Raw genomic sequence first — 15,326 nt, 5'->3', positions numbered from 1 at the left:
GTTGATTCGTGATAAACCCGTGATGATAAATCAGATACAATGAATATATGCGAGGATCGTGCATCATACGTATCTAATACCGCAGTTCAAAATATATGACCTTCATATATCCATTGTATAAGTGTTAGACTTTGATTGAATTACATAAGGTGCGAAATGCTTGACAGTGGCCACAATAGATGATGCTTCTATTTCACATGGCAGCCAGGAAGCTTGATGTTTTTTAAACTTGGCACTGAAATAACTGGCGAGGTGGAGCCTTTGGTCACGAAGTACATAAAGGGTGGCGCCAAGATCATTCAGAACCATCGGTCGCGATTCAGAGCTGATTATCAGGCTTGGGAAGAGTGATGGATCCGTTAGATGATTGTGCCTCTTGACAGGAGCGGAAACGAACCAAAAGCTCGTCAGACCAGGACATCGTATCCTGAGATTGGCGACTTGCCGTAAGGGACTCGAGAGGAGCGAGGAGCTTAGCAGCTCCACTAAGGACCCGGCCAAGTTAAGCATTTTGTAGGAACCAACAAAAACACGGAGACTGCGGACGTTCTTGGGAGTCTCGCCAGAAGCCAGTGCAGCTACACGGTGGGGAGAAGCACGGATTGAGCCTTGAGACCATATCCAATCGAGAATGGTGGTCGAGAATGGGCAGATTATGGTTTTGGCAGGTGAGAGGCCAAGGTTGCAGCAATCCAGAGCCGAGAGGACTTTTCGCCAGTTGGTAAGGAGCTCCTTATGAGTGTTTCCACCGCAATACAAGTCGTCAGCAACCTTCGCGACGCAACCTTCCTGAAGAAGGTCGCCCAGGACAGGGCACATTAGCTCCTCGAGGGCCTTCTCAGAACCGGGGACTCCCATTGCACAGCGTGTGCGTGTACGAACACCTTTGAAGGGTGTAACCACGCCACAATACTTCATGGAGTTCTTGCAAAGGGGGATTTGATAGAACGCCTGGAACAAATCCGAGAGTATGATGTGCTTCCAACAAGCAATCTTGAGAAGGGCGGAGTCAACGTCCAGCATTAGCGAGGGTTGAGGCTTGCTATCGCGGCCCACGTCAATAAAGGCTGTGACCAAGCAGAAACCACCATTCCTCTTCTTCACTAGGAAGGACGGATTCAAATATTCCACCACGACCTTTAAATCTCCTGGTCAACGGAACACACCTTGAGCCTCAAGCTCGTCAAATTTGGTTTGAAGCTGGTTGAGTTGGTCACGGGAGTACTGAGGGACACGCTCTTTGCGCTGGAAGAGGGGTGGGGCGGCTTGACGGGTCCCATATTCACAACTCCATCAATCGGACCGGCAGCCCCATTATAACCAGGAATAAGGGAATCGAAGACCAATTTGAATTCCTTCAGAAGCGAAATGAATGCATCTTTTTCAGAGAAGGAGGACAACAAACCGTCAAACGTGTACAGACTCAATAGGAGAAGAGCGAGGAACAATAGACTTGGGAGGCGGCTCGGAGGATTCTGTGGGAAATTTCAGAACAATAAGACGTGCTTGGCATAAATGGTCGTTTTTACGGACAAGCAAGGGCTCCTCGGTACTGTTGAGAAGTCTCATTTTACCGCCAATGGATTGGACGATGTCTGGGTGAGGCCAGGTACGAGTAGGTTTGAGGTGACCAGAAGAGACCGAATCTGTACGGAGCTCGATGGCGAGTGTCGAATCTCTAAGCAGCTCTGTCGGGGTGTCGATTTCGAGGAACTCACCCGGCCAAACGTGGTGTTAGTGCTCGGGACACGAAGAAGGTGGCAAGCTCTGACAGCGTAGTGGGTCTGAGGACTTCGGGAACAACCATAGGATGCCACGTCACACCCAGCGATGATGATCTCACGTTTAGCGGGGCGAACTGCGATGTCTTTGGAAGTAATAAAGGGTGTTCCGACCAATATATCAACATCAAAATCCTCGACGACGAGGGCTTCTAGTGTAAGAGGTCTACCATGGCGAGTCAGAGGAAGGCGGATCCCGCCAACAACATTTAGCTGTGAACGACCGTCGTCCTGCAAAACGTTCTGGGAGATTTTAGTTACCATAGCACCAATGTGCCTTGATAGGGAAGTTCTCATCATATTAATCTCTGCACCCGTGTCAATTGTAAGGCGTAAGTGGTGGTGACTGTAAAATGCGTGAAGAAATGGAGACTGGGAGACATTTACCCGACGAGTGACTGGAGGTTCCGTAGTAGGTAGTGCTCCGGAGGAATGGTGCTGCATATGATGTCGGACTTTAACCCTTTCACTCCCATGAGTGACCAAGACAGATTTTTTCCTTACGATCTCAATAGAATACAAAGCAGACGAGAGATGAGAATAAAGAAAAATATCAATTAGGGGGTTATTAGTTCATCCCATACCAAATTCTTTTAAACTCGCATTATAAGAATTTTATAGCAGACAGTTAGGAGAATTACTAAGAAGATCTTGGGAGTGAAAGGGTTAACCCAGGGCTGGAGTGATAGTCGACGTTAGCCCCATCGGACTTGGAGGATTGTTGGTGCAGCAAAGTAAAGTTATCAGTTACAGAAACGAGCTTTAGGTGACACTGAGCGCAGATATTCCCAAATCGAGAGGGAAATGGTGGGAGTAGTCTGGGCGGTCGAATATTTTTATCTTTACTTGTATGGATCAGAGTTGATCATTGTCATACACCACAAGCGACTCGACAGATGGAAGCTGAGGCTCATGCCCTACAACTGCCAAATTATCTATCGACCTGGCAAAGACGCCGAGAATCCAGCCGATTTTATCAGCCGCTATCCAAGTAACTTAGACAGTGAGGAGCGCAACATTGCAGAATACAACGTGAACTATGTATGCAACCAGGCAGTGCCAAAAGCAGTGACGCTGCGTGAAATCAAGCTAGAGTCGGAGAAGGACATTTCGCTCCATGCACTTATCAAAGCCACTGAGACTGACCAGTGGACACATCCCGAAGTACAAGAGTACAGAAATGTGCAAAATTAATTTTTGGTCTATTAAGAACCTGTGCGAGGGGAAACAGGATCGTAGTCCCGAAAGCACTGAGGGACTGAGCCGTGGACCAAGCACACGTTGGGCACCATGGAATCGTGAAAACAAAACGCCCCATTAGAGAAAAAGTTTGTTTTCCCGGTGTAGACTAGATGGTTAAGGAGAAAGTCGACAGCTGTTTACCATGCCAAGCAGGAACTACTAGCAAGGCAGAACGACTCTAACTTCTGAGGATGACACCACTACCAAGCGCTCCACAGAAAAAACTTTCGAAGGATTTTCTAAGACGAACCACCTCTGGAAAGTACCTCATGGTCGTCATAGACGAATAAAGCCGTTTCCCAGAAGTTGAAATTGACATTTTCATTTCTGCTAGATCCACCATACCGAAGTTCAATGCAATTTTCGCTACACAAGGAATTCTTGATGTCTTAAAGAGTGACAACGGACGCTCCTTCAATGGCATGAAGTTCAAGAACTTTGTTGAACATCTGGCTTTTGACCACTGCAATTTCAAGTCTCTATGGCCAAGGGCAAATGGCGAAGCGCAATGTTTCATTAAGACACTAGAGAAATGCGTCTAGTATGATATATTTACAAATCAAAATATACATTATCTTTAAGCTTTATCTTTGCAATTTAAGTCCTCAAAGTTTTTTTCTTGGCCCGCTATAGGCGGCGCGTCCAGAGTTCAGGCGAAGAAGACAAAAAATGTAATGCGCTCCGTTGAACGGCTGTCACGCAAGAGGTCAAGGCCAATCTTTCTGCTTCGCCAGGAATGTACCAAATACATGACCCCTTGCGTGACAGCTGTTCCAACGGATCGCATTGTCGATCACATTACATTTTTTGTCATATCAGCCCGCACTCTTTTAAAGCTGGACGCGCTGCTTGTGGCGGGCCAAGAAAGAAACTTTGAGGAATTAAACTACAAGGATGAAGCTTAAAGACGATATCTCTTTTGATTTGCAAATATATCATACTAGACCTTTTAAAGGCCTTTAAATGGGTCGTGACAGCTGTTCAGCGGTTCTTGTTGCATTTGTGACTGAAAATAGCCCAGACTCTTTTGAACCTGGGCACACCGCTTATATCGGGCCTAGAGAGAGAATTGTAGGAGTTAAAGTACAAGGATAGAGCTTCAAGATGATACATATTATGATTTATAAGTATATATGGAATTCCTCTTCATAGGCCACCGAAGTTGACCTCTATTTTTCCTCTGCGACAAAGACGCGAGGTACCTTATTTCAACGGGGCACTATTCAGACTTAAGAGCTACTGACCGAAGATATCGAGAATCCGCCGACAGTTGCAAAACTTCGTGATTCGTTTTATTTTTTCTAAAGGACCCTTTTAATGAACCTTTTTCGAAAATTATATCAAAAAGTTCAATCGCGCTCTGTTTTCTCCGAAAAATCGAAAAGTTCGAAATACGCCTAAATGGCTGTTGTCCCCCCGTAAAGCGATGAAAAATTATGCAGCTTTGGCAACTTCGTACTATACAAAGCGATACAGTCCCGCTTTTAAATTTTTTGCACTAATAGATGGTCCTTTTATCTCTTACAAAATATTAATGTCTTGTTATTTTGTTACGTTTAAGTTTGAATAGTAACCCGTTGAAAGAAATTCCTTCGCGTCTCTTTCGCGGAGGTAAAATAAAGGTCAACTTCAATGGCCTATGAACAGGTCTGCCATTTATGCTTACAAATTGTAATGTACATCGTCGTTAAGCTTTATCCTTATATTTTAATTCCTCCAATTCTCTTTCCTGGCCCGCAATAAGCGGCACTTCCAGGTTTACAAGAGTTTGGACTATTTTGCCGAAAATGTTCTGCGACCCCCTGAACAGCCGTCACGACCCATTTAAAGGCCTTTAAAAAGGTCTTGTATGGCATATTTACAAATCAAAGTATATATTACCTTTAAGCTTTATCCTTGTAGTTTAAGACCTCTTAGTTTCTTTCTTGGCCCGCCATAGGCGGCGCGTCCAGCTTGAAAAGAGTTCGGGCTAAAATAACAAAAAATGTAATGCGATCCGTTGAACGGCTGTCACGCAAGAGGTTATATGTATTTGGTACATTCCAAAGGCGGATTAGTCAGGTATCCCACAATTCCACGTTTCGAACTATATTTAAATACACACCAACTCAATAGGGGGTAACTAGGTCTTTATTGCTTAAGACCATACACGATGCTCCCCATAATAGGGAGGTAAATAGAAGAAAAAAAAAATTTTACAGATTGCACTAAGTACAAACAACGTTAATCGCTCGCTGATCGCAAAGAGAATGCTGACAAATATGCCAACTGTTCGCTTATACCCGCCGGGCGTGGCGTAGAATTTCCGCTGCGGTATTTAATTGTGATAAACAAGTCTATCGCCCACTAAATACACACCAACTCAGTCGGAGGTGACTGGATCTTTATTGCCTAAGACCATACGCGATGCTCCCCAAAAACCCCCAAAAGAGTCGGTGAGAAAGTCAGTGAGGGATAGACTTGCTCATCAAGTTGACGGCCATAAACTTGTACTGCAGAGAAGTATCGAGGTAACGTTCGTAGGCGTTAGAAAGCCAATCTCCTTGAAGCTTAATATAGTGCCCAGGGACGCCACAGTCCAGCGCAAAGGTGGCTCCTCCGCGACGAATAGAGTGGCCAGAGTACAGGGTTCCGTCAAATCCGCATTGCTGGAGCAACTTTCAGAGTTTTGTAGTAAATGTAGTGTAAGTTAGTGGTTTAACATGACCCCGGGATTTGTATACAAAAGCAGGGCCCTCTTGAAGCAAAGCAGAGTCATGTGCGCCTACCAATTTAAAGGCATTTACAATTGCTTTATGCGGGCAGAGTTTAGAGTGTTCTATCCTCGGAACAGGTACCAAAAGGGTGCGATTACGATACTGGATTGTTTTCGACCAGCGCACTAAGAGCAGCAGGCCCCAGTTGTAAACGCGAATACAGCACATGCGCAAGTGTTTTAGGGGGTTAAATGAGCTCGCCGACCGGATGAGGAGATTAGACTTGCGTAAGAAAGAGAAAAAGGCGATGACGCATGCAGCCCAAAATGTCGCGTCGAACGAGTTAGTGAGGACAAGCTCTTCATGGAGTTTATGTAAAATGTCTGGGGTGATTGGGAGCTTTTGCCGAACAACGTTGCCGTGGAGACGCTTGATAACCTGCATGAGGAGGTCTTTCTGAAATTTAAACAGCGGGTCTTGCATGGGGTTTGGAAATCCACATTGTAGGTGCAAGATGCGTACGACATTCAAATAATATGCGATGCTAGAGGCGGCGAGAGTCCGTGCTAGGAAGACCACATAGCGTAATAAATTATGAGAAGAGCATGGCACTGGTCTGTAACCAAAGTAAAGGCAAAACCGAAAATAGGCTCGCAGTTGTGATTTGTAGGTAACTGCGGTGGACTGCGCGAAAGCCTGTCCGCGGTATTTCCTCAGCTCGGCATCAAGTCGCTGTTCTTGAGCATGGTCTGCACCTGTAGAGGTAATGCATCAAAGGCGTTACGTGACAGATGGGGCGCGGGCGTGACACAAGGCAGGTTCTTCGAGGGGCGGGAAATTAGTTTTTCCACAAGGAGTTCGCAATGTGGAGGATCATGGAGACGAGAAATAGCATCGGCCAAAGTGTTAGCTACCGTGGGGATATATCGTGAAGTGACACGAAAATTGTATGTCGCTGAGAGCCAGAAAAGTTCGCGTAGCCATTGCATCGCAAGCGGATTACGAGAAGTGCCCTTATTTATCGCGCTTAGCGTTGTTTTGTTATCAGTTCGCGCAATGATCCACCTATCGCGTAATTGATCCTTCCAGCGCTCAAGAGCTAGAAGAACTGTGAACGTTTCTTGCAAGTTGATATGCACGTTCGCCAGACTAGGATAGTTAGTGGCCCAATTGACGTAGAACCAATCACCTTGAAAGAAGCTTCCTCCGCCAAGCGGACAGGCGTCAGTAGAGAATTCTGCGGTGGGAACTGGTTCCGAGTGTCACGTTGGGACGTCATGCGTGACACGCATGCTCTATGACATAACGGCTCGCACGTGGTTTTTGTTTTGCTTTTTCGACTCGTATCTTTTGACATGGTGTCATGAGTAAACTATGGATAGTTTTCACAAGCCTAGCGCTTTGAGTCTCAATGGAAACACATCAGAAAATTGGCGGCGATTTAAGCAGCAGTTTGATATCTACTTAACTGCTTCGGGAAAAGGAAACAAAGCCGATGAGGTCAAGATTGCTATATTGCTAAACTTTGCAGGAGAAGACGCCATTGAGGTCTTCAATACATTTCAGTTTGCCGAAGGCGACGAGCACAAGCTGGACAAAGTCCTTGAGCAGTTTGAGCAGTACTGTAACCCCAGGAAGAACGTAGTGTACGAGAGGTATCAGTTTTGGCAGATAACACAGAAAGATTCTGAAACTGTGGATCAGTTTGTCACACGCTTGAAAAACAAAGTGAAATCTTGCGAGTACCCGTCGCCGGTTGATGACATGTTGCGAGACAAGTTCGTGTTTAGTATACGAGATCTTCAAGTGAAGGAACGCTTACTGAGAGACGAGAAGCTTACTCTGGAAAAAGCGATTTCTATGGCACGATCGTCCAAGGCTTCGAAAGAACAGATTAAAGCGATGGGTCCTATGGAGCAAAACAATGCAAATCCGACCGTGAATGTAATTCAACAGGCGGCGGCGGCGACAGATTGAAGAAGAACCCTTCGCGTCGCTCAAGACCAGGTTCGGGCTCACAAAAAGGAAAGTGCACGTTTTGTGGTTCTTCTAACTCGTAGGGCTCCTGCCCTACTTTCGGAAAAACGTGTGACTACTGCCAGAAGAAGGATCATTTTGCGAATGTTTGCCGTAAGCGACTACGGGATTTTGGCGGAAAAACAGTACACGCAGTCGTTGAATCGGAGTGCAGTGACAACGAAGCCGATTTGCTAACTTTCTCAGTGGAGTCCAGTGCGGAAGATCCTTCTAAAGACGAGTGGCACGTCTCGCTCAAGATCGTCAATACCAATGTGAATTTCAAAATAGACTCGGGGGCTGATTGTAATGTCATCTCCAAGTCGTTGTTTGATCGGCTTCCAATGGATCCCAGACAGTCCTGCCAATGCAAAGTCAAACTAAATGTGCGTGACGGACGTCGAATCACACCTTGCGGCAAGGTCAGCCTAACTTGCAAGTATAAAGGAAAATTCACAGTGATAGACTTCATACTTGTTGAACAAGATCTACCATCCATTCTTGGATTCAAGTCCTGTCTCGATCTAGGCCTGATAAAGAGAATTTACCGCCTTGAAGAAGAGAACCTGGAATCCGAATATGCAGACGTGTTTGAGGGCTTGGGTGAGATCAAAGGCGTCCAGTACAAGATTCAAATTGATCCCAATGCCAACTCTGTCGTGCACCCTCCCCGTCGGGTTCCTGTGGCCCTTCGCGAACCTCTTAGAGAGGAACTTCAGAGAATGGAAAAGCTGGGAGTCATTAAGAAATGTACAGAACCCACTGCCTGGGTACATAGTCTTGTTGTTGCTAAGAAGAAGAATAAAAAACTCAGAGTGTGCATGGATCCTAGCGATCTCAATCGTGCCGTCATGCGCGAACATTTTCCCATCCAGACCGTGGAAGATGTGATTACCAGAATGCCCAGTGCAAAAGTGTTCAGTGTCCTTGATGCTAACCATGGCTTTTGGCAGGTTAAACTAGCCACGGACAGTAACAAGCTAGCTACCTTCAACACCCCATTTGGCCGGTACAGTTATACACGTTTGCCATTTGGGATAGCATCGGCTCCAGAAGTGTTCCAAAATGTTATGTCTCATTTGTTTCAAAAATTGACGGTGTTGAGGTAATTGTGGATGATCTGGTTGTGTGGGGAAAAGATGTGGAGCAGCATGATGTGAGGCTCAGACAGGTGTTGGACCGCTGCCATGAGCGTAACCTCAAGCTTAACAGGGAGAAATGCCATTTTTGAGTATCCGAAGTTCATTATGTGGGCCACGTGTTGAGTGCAAATGGTGTTAAGCCAGACCTGAATAAAGTTGAAGCAATAATTGCTATGCCAACCCCAGCCAATCGTGAAGACGTACGGAGATTCTTGGGTGTGCTAACGTATTTATCTAAGTTCATTCCAAACATGTCTCTGAAGAGTGCCCCACTTTGCCAGCTGCTCCAGAAAGATGTCGAATGGTCCTGTGAACAAGTAGAGGATGATGCATTCACAAGCCTGAAAACTTCAATCTCATCAGCTCCAGTCCTCAAGTTCTTTGAACCGAAAGAACCAGTGACCCTGTCTGTTGATGCAAGCTCAAAAGGGGTTGGTGCAGTCCTTCTGCAGAATGACCGCCCAGCTGCTTACGCATCCAAAGCCCTGACTCCCAGCCTAGAAAATTATGCGCAGATGGAGAAAGAAATGCTGGCGATCGTCTTCGGGTGTGAACGGTTTCATGATTTTTATATGGGCAACGAAAGATTACGGTTGAAGCGACCATAAACCGTTGAAAGCAGTCCTGAAGAAGCCCATACATCAAGCACCCCTTCGCCTTCAAAGGATGATTCTCAGGATTAAGCCTTACGCGGTTAAGGTTAAGTATATACTTGGCAGCAAACTGCCTTTAGCTGATACACTCTCCAGAGCATATTTACCCCACAACAGTACAGACCAAACTGATGAGTTCGAAGTTCATGTCCTGGACTCTGGACATTTGCCGGAGACGATGTTTCACAAGTTGAGGGACGGAACTGAGAGTGACCCTGAACTTCAACAGATGCAGAAAGTTGTCATGAGTGGTTGGCCGCAGACTAAAGTAGAGACACCAGCTGAGACAAGACCTTACGGGAACTACCGAGATGAAATAAGCTGCTAAGAGGGGTTAATGTTCAAGGGTGATCGCATAATTGTTCCCCATAGCCTGCGACCCGAAATACTTCAACGCATACACGCTGCTCACTTGGGGATAGAGAAGTGCAGAGCGCGAGCCAGAAGTGAAGTGTTTTGGCCAGGTATCAATAGTGCGATCGATGATTTGGTATCCAAGTGTAGTACCTGTCAGCAACACCAGCGAAGCAACCAGAGGGAGCCGTTGATTCCTCAAGAGGTCCCTGAGAGAGCCTGGGCGACAGTTGCAGCAGACATTTTCTACTATAAAGGGAAAGACTACCTGCTTGTAGTTGACTATTTCTCCAAATATCCTGAAGTAGCCCGCCTCTCCGGTAAGAATAGTGAAGCAGTTATCTTGGCCATGAAAGATATGTTTGCACGTCATGGAATCCTTGAGAGGCTAATCGCAGACAACATGCCTTTCAATACTGTGAAATTTAAGGACTTTGCCAGTAAGTGGGAGATAGAAATGGTAACCACAAGTCCACACTACCCGAAATCAAATGGTCTTGTGGAAAGAAACGTACAGACCGTTAGGCAGTCACTAAGGAAAGCTGATGAGTAAAAACAGGATGCATTCCTCGCTTTATTAGAGTTTCGTAATTCCCCTATCAGTGGAATGAATGAGTCCCCAGCAGAACTTCTCATGAGTAGAAAGCTAAGAACAAGACTGCCAATTTCCAAGAGCCTCCTTGAACCACAGCCTAGGTCTACCTCTCAGATTCTTCATAACCTGCTGACACGTCAACAACGTCAGAAAGCACTCTATGACCGCGGCACTCGGCCACTTTCCACACTACACGAAGAGGTACCTGTGCGAATGAAGCAGGGACGAGAATGGACACCCGCAATGGTCATCCGACAACACCAGATTCCTCGTTCGTACATTGTAGCGACCCCTGATGGAACCAAGATGCGTCGAAACCGCTTCCATCTTCAATCGACCAAGGAGGAGGCATCTCCAGTCCCAAGCCCAGCACCGAGCCCAGCATAGGTAGCAGGAGGCAGTGATGAGTCAAATCCATCTATGCAGCCAAGCACTGATACTGGTATCGAAACGTCAGAGATGGAAGCACAGCCCGATTTCCCGCAAAAGTATCAACCTGTCAGAAGAAGTCTACGGGTCCATAGACCACCAGCGCGTCTTATTGAAACTGCATAGTGATACTGCCAAGCTGATCACAAGTTTAAGCTGGAAGAACCTTTGGGGTGATTTTGTAGTCGTACACACTCGGGACATTGTGGACTGTTAGAACCTCGTTTATTTGTTAGAATCTCGTGTATGTTTTAACTTTTTTTTTTTAAGAAGAGGAGATGTCACGTTGGGACGTCATGCGTGACACGCATGCTCTATGACATTATTACATAACGGCTCGCACGCGGCTTTTGTTTTGCTTTTTCGACTCGTATCTTTTGACACCGAGTCTACGAAAAAGGTTTTTCAATTAAAAATGTCTAGAAATTCTGTCCACCATTTCAGATCTTCTCGCAGGTAAGCGTTAATTCGGACATGATGATGTGGGCGCTGCATGTGGTTAACAGTGTTAATCATGCGCCGTAAGAATGTTCTTCCGCCAAATACAACGCGTGCGGCATATTTTAGCTTGCCAACGAGAGACTGCAAGTCTTGTTTTGTGATAGATCGCTTCGCCGTTGTTTCGCTAAGTAGCAATCGCAGCTCGCAGAGTTTGCGTTCGGGCAACGTGAGTTGCCTGCGCACAGTATCAATTTAAATTCCTAGAAAGGGTAATCGCTGACAAGACACGACAGCCTTGTCCCAGTTAATGCGAAGTCCGAGTTCGCCTAAGAGTTTAATCAGTTCTTCGTACGCTTGTTCACACACGACCTTAGTATCGGTAATAATAAGGAAGTCGTCAAAATAAGCCAAAACCGTAATTCCCCGCCGCTCCATCATTCGCGTGATTGCTTGTGTTAATCTATGAAATATTTCGGGGCTTTTTGCGGCCCCGAATGGAAGCTTACAGTCGTACAGATATGTGAGAGAATTATCACCACTAAAATGCCAGGCTAGTCCTGTCGCAGTGTAGTTGGACGTATGAATGGGCACATGTCGATAAGCACTCTTAAGGTCGGTTTTTGCCAGATATGCGTTACACTTGATGAGTGACACCGCCTTGTCGACCGTCACGTATGAATAGTGGTGTTGTATGTCAGTGTATGAATTAACATTACGGTTTAGTGGTCGGCTGCAATCATGGATAAGGCGGACGTTGTCGCTGTCCGGTTTTTGTATCGCCCCCAACGCGCTTACTATGATCGGTTTTTCAGTTGTTATTATGTAGTTTCCGTGCAGTATTTCGTCGCGTAGTGCCTTTTCAACTTTGGCGCGAATATCATGTCCCGTAGCTGATTTGTAATTGGTCATTTCTGCGTGTCGTAGTTCAGAGTCAGGCGATATGATACGAAAGCCGTCCGTTAGTCCTTTCAGCAGATAGTCACGGTCAATATCATCAGTCAAATGTTCTTTCCAGGCGTCAATTTTATTGTTTAACGAAGATAAATCGGCGGCAGATTGGCCTGACAAATTGTGGCAGGCGGCCAGAATTGGAGCGCGAGTCGGCATAAGGCCTACCCAGAGCTTGGTTGGATTGAGTCAGTGCGCGACGTTTGACCAGGAAACGCGTATGAAGATGCTGCTAATCGCTGCCCCGGCGAGTTCCGTACTGGTGCTGAAGTTTTCGATATTCGTTGTCATAGATGACAACAGAAGTAAGAGTGTGAGACTCGAGCAGTTCTGCTACTTTCACAGTGTACGAGAAATAATCGGCAATCTGGGACGGGCCTGAAAGCTTTCCTGTGTTTGATAGCTTGTGCATAATTCTCGCATTTGCGGTAACCCACATGAACAGTGAAATGTTTTCCAATTTTGGTTTACTTCTAGGAGCACGTAGGACAATTCGTGCACCAGCAGACCCACCAATTTCTTGCTCATCCTCAACCGATCCATCCTAAGTCCAAGTACTTATAAAGTCAGGAATAAGCAAAGGTTTTGTCTCACCTTCTTTCTTGGACTGCGCTTGGTGCTGAGTTCCTAAGAACACTTGCGGGTTGTTGTCAACCCTCTCGAGGGGCACGGACAATGGCTGCTCTGTGGCTCCGAGCGTTAGAAGTGGGTCATCCATTGAGATTCCGCCGATCTTTTTAAGCAGGTCCTCCAAGCCAATATCGTTGGCTAGTGACTTGGTAGTTACTGGGGTGCTCTCGCTCGAATGCTTCACCTCCGTCTTGTGGTCTTGGTCGTTGCCGTTCAGCAAGTTTAAGGCCTGCTTGAATAGTTTCCTCTGCCCGAGGGTTAAGTCCAGTGCTCCTATATCCTCTGCATGAACTAACTTTAAGGTATCTTGGCTGTCCAGGTGGTTGTTCTTTGATATCTCTGTCGTGCCCTCCTTCAGTCCATTATCGCTGCACCACTTTTTAAAATCGAAACTCGTCATGACAAAAATTTTACAGACTGCACTAAGTACCAACAACATTAATCGCTTGCTGATCGCAAAGAGAATGCTGACAAATATGCCAACTGTTCGCTTATACCGGCCGGGCGTGGCGTAGAATTTCCGCTGCGGTATTTAATTGTGATAAACAAGTCTATCACCCACATCAGTTCGCTCTAGTCACGTAATCACTCAGTCCAGATGGAGGTAGTTGAGATCAACAGCGAAGTACTCTCGTGTTCGCCACTAATTTATGTCAACTGCTTGGATTTGGATAGTCAGACTTACATCAAACTTTCCAATTTGGCTTGTTATCCCAGACTTCCAGGCTTCTCAATGTGATATTCTTTTAATTTACCCAAACAGCTAGAGGATGAAAGCGAAGATCGAAGACGTTCAGTGCTTATAATCTTCGACCTCGATTGGGTCGAAAATCGGTCTCTTCAGGCTTCGATTCGACCATATGACGAATATGAAGGAGACAACAACATCCCAGAAATGCCCTGGCTAGACTTACAAGTCTCAAATTGTAATTGCAGTTGCTACCCCAAGAAAGCAAAAATCGCCGTGAAAAGCCAGTCGTCTGAAGAAGTGGCAAGAGACTCGACTTACCAAAAGAAATAAAGAAAACACTCCATCACAAGGTACTAACCTGAATTCAGGAGCAAACCTTTACACAGATGTACTAAAAGGGGCATTTTATACAGGTAGCAAAGGCTATTGATCGATCAAAAGCGGGCCGGGTGATACACCAGTCGATGAAAGACGTCAAACTTTTGGCGCCAATTTAAGCAATTTTCAACGGCCACATATTCCGAAAAAATTTGGGGACTTAAGGGGATCTTCGTTAATATTGAAAAGTGCCACCATTCAGGCGCCACCGAGCGGAATAATATGCTTAAGTACTCACCAATAATAGCACAACGGGCAAATATCGATCAAGCGTTAAAGTAAAGCGCATAAACAACGCCACTCAATCGTGCATACCACTCATAACAAAGGTGTTTCTTTTCCATTTAGAGAAGAGCAAGCTCAAGTACTAAAGTCAACTTAACTGTCACAAGAATACATAAAACCGTTCAAATCACCTTCCGTGCCCCTGAGTAAGGACAAACAGTCGTTTAAAATTCAGTCGACTTTCCAGCGAGTGCAGTCGAATTCGATAAAATGTGACACCTTCTCGACGCGCAAGGGCTAATGGGATACCCGACTAATTCTCCTTCGTACATTCCTAGCTAAGACATGGGTCGCACTTGGCAAAGTTTGGTGTGAATGTGGTCACTTTGGTGTAAAAATCTGTCATCGGGGCACATTGCCTAATGCGACCCTAACTTTTCCGGTTCGCAAAAACTTTGAAAACCGGCCAAAACGTCAAAGACGCCGTAGTGCTTGGGTGGAGCAGGCAGATTTCGGAAAACTCGTGCTAAACAATAGCTATCACAGCGGTAACTGTCATCGCTTGTCAGTAAACAGCAAACAGATAATATGCAATAAAATTAACAGCGCGCGAGATCTGCTTCAGTTCGCGCTCTTTCTTTATCATGGACGGACGTGGATTTTATTATTACAATTCATCACAGTTACACGTTTATTAACTGACCAGGCATATGGCGCTCGAAGTAATCTTCGCTGACGTCGATTTCTCGCTCTCATCATAGCGGCAGTCAAAACAGTTTAACAGGCGTCAACCCATCTTTCATACATCATACGAAAGACAAAAATATGCGCTTGATTTAACTGAATAAGAAGAATAAGCATCACCGTGATCGTTATTAACAATGCTTCAACAGGACGCATTTTTTTGACGTTTGTTTTCCTTTTTCAGCTCACTGCTCTCTCCCCATAACACGTGGATAAACGTGTGTCTGGTTTATCAAAGTGTTATCACTGACATATTTTTTCACCTAGTGCGACCCTGATAGTTGAAACCAAAAGTTTGCTTTCCGGTTGCGGTTTCAAATTTTCTGTGTTTTTTTTGCCGGCAAAGTTGAAAACTTTGCCT

General features: G+C 45.6%; 1 protein-coding gene across 1 annotated transcript in view; it reads right to left on the bottom strand.

Moving 5' to 3' along the window:
* LOC148735413 (uncharacterized) overlaps nt 1–15,326 on the bottom strand; it is a 42,939-nt gene that overhangs the window by 22,996 nt on the left and 4,617 nt on the right. The gene's annotated exons all lie outside the window — the stretch shown is intronic.

Source organism: Stylophora pistillata, chromosome 3 (genome assembly GCF_964205215.1).
Source record: "Stylophora pistillata chromosome 3, jaStyPist1.2, whole genome shotgun sequence".
NCBI lineage: Eukaryota > Metazoa > Cnidaria > Anthozoa > Scleractinia > Pocilloporidae > Stylophora > Stylophora pistillata.
The sequence above is the reverse complement of the archived record's forward strand: the minus strand, read 5'-3'. Positions and strand labels throughout refer to the sequence as shown.